The following is an 11,891-nucleotide window of genomic DNA, read 5'->3' as shown; positions in this document are numbered from 1 at the left end:
AACTGTTTTTTGATACGCACTGTAGAATTGATATATAAAGAATCTTATGGAATAAACAAAGACAATATGTAGACATACTTGGCAAATCAAATAATGCGAACGCACAGCGCAAAAAGCTGCAAAAGATATTCACTCAATAAAACGGACATTTTACAGAGCACTTCAGTCAGACTGCAGGTCCCAAGAAAGTGGCTTCTTTCATCCAAGTGATATTCATGACTTGAGATGTTTTGCATATTTAATGAGCTTGATGCGGACCAAAACACCTCTTTTCATTCGGTCATTGCTGCTCTAATTGTGCATCGAATTTCATGAATTTGGTACCATTGTAAAGAAGAAGAATCATTCTTTCAGGTCATGTGTTTGGATTTATTCAAAGATTTTGTAATATAGGTTAAAATTTTGATCTAAAATATGCTACAAAATAAATATTTTCACCTGACAAAAGCTGCTATTTTCACACTTTATTTTTGTTTGAGCCCAAATGATTTTTATATCATGATAAAGCTGAATATGTATGCTTTGAAATGATATAGGTTTCAAAATAAGAATTGGTTTAATCGGGTCAAGATCACACTTTTCATTTGCCAAGTACATAAAGCAGCTTGAAAACAAGAATACTGCACTCTGATTGGTCAAAGAGACCGCACACTGGCAAATTCCAACGGTTCCAGTGCCTGGGTTCGTGGGAAGGTCACACTTCCCATGTGGTAATCTCCTCAAATACCCCGCGCCTGTTGTTCTGTGAATCTTATCCAGCCAATCAGAACTCTGGATTTCAGGCAAGTACAAAATTTCAGAAATCTCGTCTTGTACCTTGGTGGGAAAAGTGTGATCTTGACCCGATTAAAAGGTGCTGCATATCAAGAGTGGCATTGTGAGAAAGTACAGAAGTTCAGCTTTATGTTGATATAAATATCATTGAGGCTCAAAATAAAAAGTTTTGCACAATTTGCAAAAGAAAACAGAGGAAGAAAATTCAGTTTTGAGGCACATTTTCAGGCCAGAAATTTACTTATTTAACAAAATATTGTATACAAAATAAATGACCAATATGAAAGAGTAACTTTTACTCTATCTGATGGTGCAATAATATTTCATTTAACTTGAGGTTAAAACAGGTAAATTCTTAGAGAAAGAAAATCTCACGAATCACGAGATTTTGCAAGGAGGAGGATTCAGCCACGAGATGATTTGGATGAATCTGGCCTTTTTGCTCATTAGCATAGGGACCTGCGGTCTGACTGACTTAAACAATCAATTTGTAATTTGGAAATCCTATAATTTGAAAAGAGCATTTGACAGGGTCAGACTTTACCCCTTTTTCAACATTTTCTTTTATGGCGCCGGTGAAGTGCAAAAATATGTGCGCCGCTCGGCAGTGCGCCCCCCCCCCCTTCGCCAAAAGCGCAAAAGATATTCACTCAATAAAACGGACATTTTACAGAGCACTTAAACAATCAATTTGTAAATCTAACAAAATAATGAAAGCTCGATGTCCGAGCTGAAATATGCATTGTATATTTCAAAACTTAATATTTTAAGCTCCTAGTACATTATCAACCTATTGATCAAGATATGTATTTCATCGAACAGGCTATGCGAGCGCGAAGCGCGAGCGAATTTTGACATGAAACATATTTTCAAATCATTTTCCAAGTCTTCCCTATACCTTATTTTATTCATTCGTCTCCCTCCTCTTATTTTTTCCTCTTCTTTTTTCCTCTTTTCCCCTTCTTTTTCTTTCTTTCCCCCTTTTTTCCATTTTTGTTTGCTCCTCCAATAGGAGGGGGCAAAAAGTAAGGTCATCTCCGCCAAAATACATGTATTATTTCGATTTTTAATGATGTATTTCTTTCCATCATAAAAGACCAAAAATCGTAGGGGGACAATCGATATTGTGTCCCCCTACTATTTTGTCCCCCTGTCCCCCCTCCCCCCCCCCCCTGGGATTTCCGCCCATGACTGGTATAGTTATTTACATCGGTATTCTTTTTGTTTGTGACAAAACAAACCATGATTAAAAATGTCTTGTTCTAGAGAACATGTGCATGCAAGAAATCGATTCCTAAACTTTCATAAATGTTAGTGGTCAGGTCAGGCACCTATTGAATGTTAAAGATTTACTTTATTCCGGTGAAATAGTTCTAGGCATATCTTCATGAATATTCAATGAGTGGGCTGATGATGTCACATCCCCACTTCTTTTTTCTTATGTTATTACATGAAATCATATTTGTTTCATTTTTCATGAATGTATAAAATGATGTGTCTTGATTATAATGAAATATGTTGCAGCAATAAATTACTAATGCACAATCAGTTGTCAATCCAATTGTTTTAGTTCTGGGTAGAAAAAGTTTGAATAAACCTAATTTCATGTAATAAAATACAAAAGAACAAGTGGGGATATAACATCATCTGTTAATAATCTGTTACCTCTAAAATACTGCAATAGCCTCTTATTGACTTTTATGTCAACGTTGATAAAATACACTTCGAAATTATAATATTATAAAACAACAAGCTTAATGCACCAAAAATGTGTCTTTATCACATGTACATTTTTATCTAAATAAAAATGACCTCCTATGTGATTGTCAGTCTGGTTTCAGGCCTCTTCATTCGACATCTACCTGTTTGACAGAAATAGTTGATTTTATCTTGAATAACATGAACTCTGGTCGAATAACAGGGGGTCTATTCTTAGACCTACAGAAGGCGTTCGATGTAATCCCTATAGATTTGATTCTTGACAAGATGTATTATTATGGTATAAAAGACTCTGAACTGCAATGGTTTAAAATGTATTTGACTGAAAGACAACAATGTGTTTCAATAAAAGGAACAACAAGTTCCTTTTTAAATGTAAAGACAGGTGTCCCCCAAGGGTCGATACTTGGGCCCCTGATTTTTTGTTTATATGTCAACGATTTAGGAAACTTACCCTTGCATAAAAACACAAAACTCTGTTTATATGCAGATGATACTACTGTCTTTAACAGCGACAATACAATTATTAACATACAAAGAAATTTACAATCCGATCTAGACTTAATTGCCAAATGGCTCAAAATTAATCGAATGTATTTACACCCACAAAAGACTAAGATCATGATTTTCGGTAATAAACGTAAATTACAAAATAATACAATCACAATAACATTTGAGAATACAACTTTGGAACATGTTGATAATATTAAATACCTAGGAATTATTTTCGACTCTCAATTAAACTGGTCTTTGCATATACAATACATCTCTTGTAAAATATCACGCTCTATCGCTTGCATAAGAAGAATTAAACACTTAATCAACAGAAATCAATTAAAACAGTTATACTTTGCGCTTATATTGTCATATATTGACTATTGTTGTACAGCATGGGGAAATTGTTCGAAAAGTAATATAACCCGATTACAGAAATTGCAGAATAGATATGCTCGCTTGGTTTTGAATACAGATTATTCAACTTCACAATGTTCTTTGTTAACTACACTCGACTGGCAATCCGTTGAATAAAGGATTAAATACCAACAATGTATTCTAATTTACAAAATTTGGAATGATTCTGCACCAAAATACTTGAAACCATTATCTGTTATACGACCCATTGTTTATAATACTAGACATTCCGCCCAAAATCGTCTACAAATACCATACCCTAAATCTGAATACAAAAAAAGATCATTCTCATTCACTGCAAATTCTATTTTCAATAAATTACCATTGTCCGTACAAAACTCTAAGTCCCTAAATAACTTAAAAAAACTTTGCAAAACTTTCATTAACATGCTCTAACTTTACAACCTGGCCTAGTTTGGGAGGGAGGGGGGGGGGGGGGCTATACCACGTGCAGCTACACCTAATTATGGTTTTTGTTTATATTTGTGCTTTTGTTTATGTTTTCATTTTTAAATTTTAATTATGATTTGTGTTATGTTATCTATTTCATTATATTCATTTTCTGTAATTTATTCATTTACTATGTTTGTGTTCTGCTTTTCATTTATCATGTTTATGTTTCTTTTTATTCGTGGAGGGCTCCGTTGTAAAACAGTTTTGTAACTGAACCGGACTACCCTCCACTGTTCTTTTTATCGATTTTTTTGTTAAATAAAACATGAATAATAATGTCAAGTCATTCTAAATACTATAAATGTTTTTATGAAACATTTTATATGTTGGTAACATTGAATGTCCACGTTGAGATTATGATCTTAAGGAGATTATTTTGGGAGCTAACATAATTATATCAAATTGAATTCTGGTATTCTTGATTTGCTTGTAACATGCTATCCTCTGAAGACTTATACGAACGTTACGTAATAAAATTCGTAAATTATACAAAGAGTATGAAGTATAATTGGAATTCTATTAGTAATAATGAAGTATAAGTCGAAGATCGAGGATCCCGCCCTGCATGAAAACAATTTTATTTCCTCCCTGATAATTACAGAAGTCAATTTTGAAATGCAGTACATTTGTTGGAATATAAAACGCATACAAAAATATCATAAATACCAAATTATTATTTTGTTACATGTACATTTTGCAAAATTACTTGAGTGGATTGGAAAAAAAAACCATGTCAGTTGTTAACAAGATCCTTTTGTTTTGTATGATCTTAGCCTTCTTTGAAAATATGGTTCCTATTCATTGGTTAGGACCTTTTATAGACACCTGGCCCTGTGTGGATTTTTGAATGCTTTGAATTCCATTGTGTGAATTTTACTGCCTCACACCTGGGAAATGCTATCCCCATCGACTAATACTTCAAAGAACTGTAAATCATATCATAAATTTTCTACATTGCCACTCTCACGGACTTCCGGGCGGCCGATACTACCCCATCTACGTCGAATCAGCGTTAGTCTGAAGAAGCCTGCACACGAAGCCTGCAGAACAAAGAGATTATAGCTAATCTCTTGTCACAGGCATACTAGTATCAGTTTAGAGCAACATCGAGTAATGTATCCTGACAATATCCTTGGTATTTTGGTAAAAAGTTATTTTTCCCATAAAAATGTCAAGATGGCCGTCAAAATTGCAAATTTTCAATGGTCTGCGATGTAAATGTATAAATTCATTCACTAGATACTTTCGGTAATATAGTTTTTAATGGTCAATTTTTTTCTTCTGAAATGATACACCAGAAACACATTTCCGACTATACTATTTCGGAACCGTCTGTAAAGAATGTGAAGATGATTATATTCCACTTTGTCTGTTTATATTTATATGAACTTCTCTCTTGCAGTTGGTTGAGCACTTTACTTACACGACTAGGCCAATGTATTTGGTGTAACAGCTAGGTTATGTCGACCATTGGAACAATAATCCATTTTTTAGGTCTAATTGTCAAAACTCTGCGTATGTATACCAACTGAGCCAACACACCGGTAAATATATATATACATATTGTTATGTGCATGTCGCGGAACAGTTCACTGGTCATGACATCAATTTTCCGTAAATTTAGAAACCTATAAAGGGTGGCGAAATATCATCTCACCCAAACTTCTGTGGCAGTTTCTGTTAATATATTTTGTATTGCCTGGCTCAGGTTTAGTGACTGCTTATTCATTTTAAAGTAAATTTCTACCCATTCGTAGTTTCAAGTTTCAGTATTCTTATGATGAAGAGAGGCATGTTTGAGAGTGGTTCAGGGTGGCGGATGGGGTGGATGCGGTACACAGACTTTACACGCTGTTACTACATATACTACATATACTTATGAATATTGATAACAACAAAACAACAGCAGGACGAGCAATTAAAGAGATTATGTTTTTGCCTGTTTATTAACAAAAATCCACATACTTAACTATTACGCTATGAAGTCAGTGGTGAATTATGAGTATAAAGGGATTTTTTACGGTACCGGTATAATATAGTAACAGATTTCGACCATTTTATTTTGACAGATGATAAAATGTTAAACCTTAACGTGCATTTCTGTATAAGTGCAACCTTTCATTACTGATACATCATAATGAACAATATGGGTGCGATACAAGCTTCCGAATGTCTACGACCCAATCATCGACCATTACGTCACTAAGGTCAAATCGGGTCACATCGCTGACAAAGGTTGCAGTTAGTAGCTGAAAATTTCGAGGTAACTCTTCGTTATTTTCTGTTTTTTGTGTTGTGAACCAAAGTTCAACAAAATCGTTAACAATATGGGTTGTTTAGATCATGAGAGTATGACATTTCTTTTATGAATAAGTAGTTTGTTGATGGCTGTTTTTTGTGAACAACTCTAAAGAGAGTTTCTCGGCATTCATAGCATTATCTCGTGATGAAATACACGTATACACCCTTCAAGAACTGGTAATATTTCAATGAACAAAAATATATGAGTGGGTTAAAAATATGTCACATACAATGGTGTTTATATCATAACCCAGGGGTGTTCAAGGAAGGGAAAAAACTCAAGCACAATACATTCGAAAATCTATACAAAATCTAACACAAAAGAATCCCAATCATTGACCGTATACCGATTTACTCCTGCATATAAGCGAAATATAAGTGTTTATCATTTTTGTATCTATGAGCATTATTGTGGATCAGTGTCTATTGCAAGTTTTATATAAGTTATGGACAACAAAAGGGAAGCCCTTGCAAGGTTTGCATGCCAACATCCCGGAAAATAATCGTGAAAAGGGAGACATATAATATAATTTTATGAATAGTTACAAAGTATCAGCAGTTTTCGACAGTTTTGCGCTTTTTTTAGAGTACAATCAATATGAAGGTTGTATAATTATGAAAATATTGTATAATAATAACTCATTTCTATGCTTGCGTGAACCTGAGATATTAACTTTTCATATAACTCGAATTATTATTATTTTTGTTCCCTTATACCTGTTATGCCGACGAACTAGACAAGCCAAAGTAGAATCTGACTTTATCTTGTTGATCCAAGAAACCGTCGCCAAATAAAAATGCTGGAGAAAGCTGGGTAAAAAAATATCCCACGGAGAACAATTATTATTTTGGTTAATCACCCCCCCCCCCCATGAACATCGATCGACACCCATGAATGAAGAAGTCCTTAATGCATGATTGTGGTGCCCGCGTGCGAAATTATGTTTTCCCACCACAGTTCTCGAACAAAATATGAATATTCATGACTTGCGTCTTCGGAATAAGAGTACGCATTAATTATTGTCAGTGCCTCGATCAGTGGTCGTTAGCGTTCACGTTGCCACGAATGAATCAGCACCCTCAAATTACCGGTACCCTTACATTAGTTACATAGGCCTTATAGGCTTAGATCTATATCTAGATCCAATTCTTAAACACTTATCAAATTAGCTGCCATTAATGACAAGACAAAATGCTAGGCTAGGGCTTGTTACACAAGATAATAGCCACCTTTCGCAATCCTCACGGACGCTAATATTGGGTCCCCTAACACAAAAGTTAACGCTTAATCAGATTTTTAAGATTGATTGTACATTATAGTCAATATAATCAAACGTAGAAAACTGCTCTACCACAATCAATGCTAAGCTTTGTGTTATAGGCCCTACAGATCTGCTTTTCGTGTGCAAAATTCTTTCCCGCGACACCCGCACCATACATGCATGTACATTACGACTGATGGCTGGAGATATTCGAAATGCAGGACCTACAATAGATTATGACATGGATAAGAACGTGGTTTTTCAAACAAATCGAGTACATATTGAGTGAGGAAAGAGTTACTGAATTAAGGCTTAGATATAGATCATTACAGTCCATCAAATCGATATTGCATTTAATGTGAATTATTGGTGGATCTCTGGCAATTGATTCCATGGGTCAAATTACCTCTCCAGACGAAACCATTTCGCATGCGTTGATTATAATAATAATAATAATAATAAGTATTTCTAATGCGCACTTTCTAATGGATCATTACTCAAGGCGCTACATATTGAATAAACAAAAACATTGGAAATAATCACAATCAAAATCATCAAATATAACATTCATATGAGGAAAAGACATGGCCTTCACTAATATGATTGTAAAAATAGGTAATATTTGACACTTGATTGGAATGTCTTCAGAGTGTTCATATTCCTGATAGTACTTGGCAGTCTATTCCACATAACTGGGGCCACATAGCTAAATGCCCGATCTCCATAATGCTTGGTCCTGCTACGCGGAATCACAAGGGTGGTAGATGTGGAGGATCGTAAAGAATAGTGGCACTGCTTCACGACAAGGAGATCCTTGATGTAAGTAGGTGCTGCATCGTGAAGAGCTTTGAACACTAATGTCAGGATCTTGTATTCAATTCTTCTTGACACAGGAAACCAGTGGAGTTCTTTTAGGGTTGGAGTAATATGTTCGTATTTGCCCACTCCTTTAAGAACTCGGGCAGCGTTGTTGAGTATTCTTTGTAGTCTTGAGGCCGAAGAATGTGGTAGACCAGCAAGCAGGGCATTACAGCAGTCCACTCGCGACGTGACAAGGGCATGGATGACTTTTGCAGCATCTGGTTCAGAGAGGAATCTGCGAATCTTCGCTATGTTTCGCAAGTGATAGAAAGCACTTTTGCAGGTAGACGAAATATGTGCATCCATGTTCAAAGACTTGTCAAAAATTACGCCCAAATCTCGAACAGTATTAGAAACAGGCAGAACATCTCCGTTTATTGTAAGTTCTTGCAGGTCGAAAGTGGAGTGCTGGTGACGTGAACCAATGAGGAGAAGATTTGTTTTCTCATTGTTCAGTTTCAGGAAATTTCTCTCCATCCATGTCTGCATATCCTTTACACAGTTCTGAATACGAAGGTATGCATTATTTTGATCAATACCTTGATCGAAAGCCACATAAAGTTGAGTGTCGTCTGCGTAGAGATGGTACTTCATGTCGTGATGCCGCGCAATGTCTCCAAGAGGGGCTGTGTACATATTAAACAGCACCGGTCCTAGCACAGATCCCTGCGGCACACCACAATCTATGATGCATTTCTCGGATGTGGTATCCCCAACTGCTACCTGCTGTGATCTCGCCTGCAGATATGACTGAAACCATTTAATAACATCACCAGTTATTCCAAAGCGGTCAGACATCCTTCTCAGAAGTAACTCGTGATCGACAGTGTCAAACGCTGCTGACAGATCAAGCAGGACAAGAAGCACCATCTGCTTTTTGTCTACAGCTGTTAAGATATCATTTGTTACTTTAATTAAGGCAGTTTCAACACTGTGGCCAGGCTTGTAGGCCGACTGCAAGTCTTCAGTTAGACAACTGTCTTTTAAGTAGGTACAGAGGCGGTGAGCTACAACTTTCTCCAGAACCTTTGAGACAAATGATAGCTGAGAGATGGGTCTATAGTTAATTAGACAGTCAGGATCAAGGGTGCTCTTCTTCAGAATTGGAGACACAAGACCAACCCTGAAGCATTCTGGCATTGTAGCAGATGACAAGCAGATGACATTTGGCGCTTTCTTCACCATCCATGTAGGTACTGGATCGAGAGCACAAGATTTGCTTTGTGATGATTTGATGATCTTTACTATTTCAGCACTTGAAGCTAGCTGAAATCCTGTCCATTGATGCTCAGGAGGTGTTTCAGACATCCTGGAAAAGAAACTCAATCCAATCATCGGTTCTCTTATATTGCGAACTTTTTCTTGGAAAAAGACACTGAAACGCTTTTCGATCATTTGCTCGCGGTTAACAATTTTCATTGTCTTAACTGGAGCATGAACATCTACCATGTCCTTCATTGCAGTGTGGAGGAGCTCTGCTTGTTGGTTGACGTTTAAAGCTAATGTAGTCTCCCCGATTCAACAATGTCGCAACATCCTCCAAGAAAGACGGCAAATCAATCGACCGAAGCTTCCTATATCTCTTAACCACGACGCGCTGCGTTGGCTTGTTGAGTTTACAGAGAAAGTGAACGGCTGCATGGTCTGATAAAAATGACCCAACTTCCACTTTTCTGACCGTTTCACACTGGGATCTTGTGATGATAAGGTCGATGACATGTCCTGCCATATGTGTTGACTGGCTGGTGTGTTGCGTGAAGTTACTGTCATTAAGTCCATTTAAGAAGTTCACTGTCTCTGGATTATCTGGAGCATCCATATGAATGTTAAAGTCGCCCATGAGGACGAAGTCTTCATTCATTATTGATAGTTCGTCAAGAATAGGCATGAATTCAGGAAGAAACTTTTGTCTTGTTAGACCATTTTGATTAGACGGTGGTGGTCTGTATACTATGACTAGTATTAGGCATTTATTTCCCATGTTCAATTGGAACTTGGCACATTCGAAACTCCTGAAAAGCTGAACAGGGCGTTGTAAAATCTGGATTTGATTTTGTGCTATGAGACCAATTCCACCGCCCCTTCCTTTCCTTGGGACTGAGATGAAGCTATATCCCTTTGGAAGAAATTGCTGAGGAGTAGCATCATCTCCCTCGTTTAGCCAAGTCTCTGTGAGAGCCAAGACATCTATCTTCTTCTCAATGATGAATGATTCAATGTCTTGTGTCTTGTTACATACTGATTGAGCATTAAGGAGTACACAATGTGCATTAACCAGATTCTTGCCAATGCTGTGTACATCAATCAGGTTATCATGATTCGCACCATACTGACCGGAAGATAGACATGATTCCCGATGCCCTACGATGACGTTTATTTGCTTGTGCTTTAACTTTCTTCTTCCTCCTCGTTTTCCATGATGCACTCTGAGACGAGTCCCATTTCTTCGTTTGAGGGTCCGGAGTGAGAATTTGTCGCCATCAGTTGCGGTGAGTAGTTGAGCCAGACTCTCTCTTTCTGGGTTGAGACTAAGAAGAAAGTTCCTGTCATACATTATATGATTATCTATCGAAGTATTATGTACTCATCATGTATACGTCTGAACACGTACCAGCCTTTTGTTTACTCCTACACAAACGATATGCCTCTAGCACACAATGTAATGGGCATTGTGTTTTACTTTCCCCAGAAATGGGGGATTAGATTTGAATTCCCGGGGGGACCACTTCCATCGATGAGTGGATACCAGGCACGACCATGCGGTTTCGAAAAGCACCCTAAACAAGGGAAGCAAGGCTTTTCCAGATTATGAAAATGCATCTCTTAACAAGTATTTAGCTTGTTAAACCCTACAAGTATTGAAAACATATCCTCCTTTTCAGTATTTTAAACATCGTTTTTGACACCCTTATAACGTTACATAGGCCTATACGTAACGTACTTGCCCACTCTTTCCCTTTTTACGCGTGGTCTTCTTCTTCTTCTTATGTTGGTTTGAGTGGCGATTAGTCATATTTGACTATTGTCGCCATTGACTCTATTAATAAAAAATCTCACTTCTCACATAATGATATTATTACCAATATGATTTATACATATATGAAATATTATTCTTGTGTATCCTTCTAAGTTCTAATATGGAAAAGGATAATTATGGTATGTACAAAAGTTTGTCGTAACTCTTGTCAAAATGGCATATAAACAAATCTTCACCAAAAACAAACCGCTATCTTCAGCTCAGTTCCAACTAGTATCCGCCTGGTATCCACTCTTCAATGGAAGTGGGCCCCCCGGGCAGCCTCTCGAGCTCTGGGAGGAACCAAATGTGGCTTTGGAAAGTGGTCCTAAATCGGGTATATCGCTGTTACCATAGTAGCAACCAGAATTTTGCACACGAAACGCAGATTGAATGTTTCCGTTCCAGATGCGAAACGAAAAAAAAATATCATGTCACACAATTTGCATTGCAGGACAGAGTTTTACGACCATGACGACGGGCCCAAAGTCTCTTCCAAAATCAACTACCGTCGCAAATAAGCGTTCGCGTTCTCCAACGAAAGGTCGGGAATGTCGAAGCAACTTGGATTTTAAGGCAAATGGATAACTGCA

Source organism: Lytechinus pictus, chromosome 19 (assembly GCF_037042905.1).
Source record: "Lytechinus pictus isolate F3 Inbred chromosome 19, Lp3.0, whole genome shotgun sequence".
Classification (NCBI taxonomy): Eukaryota; Metazoa; Echinodermata; class Echinoidea; order Temnopleuroida; family Toxopneustidae; genus Lytechinus; species Lytechinus pictus.
The sequence above is the reverse complement of the archived record's forward strand: the minus strand, read 5'-3'. Positions refer to the sequence as shown.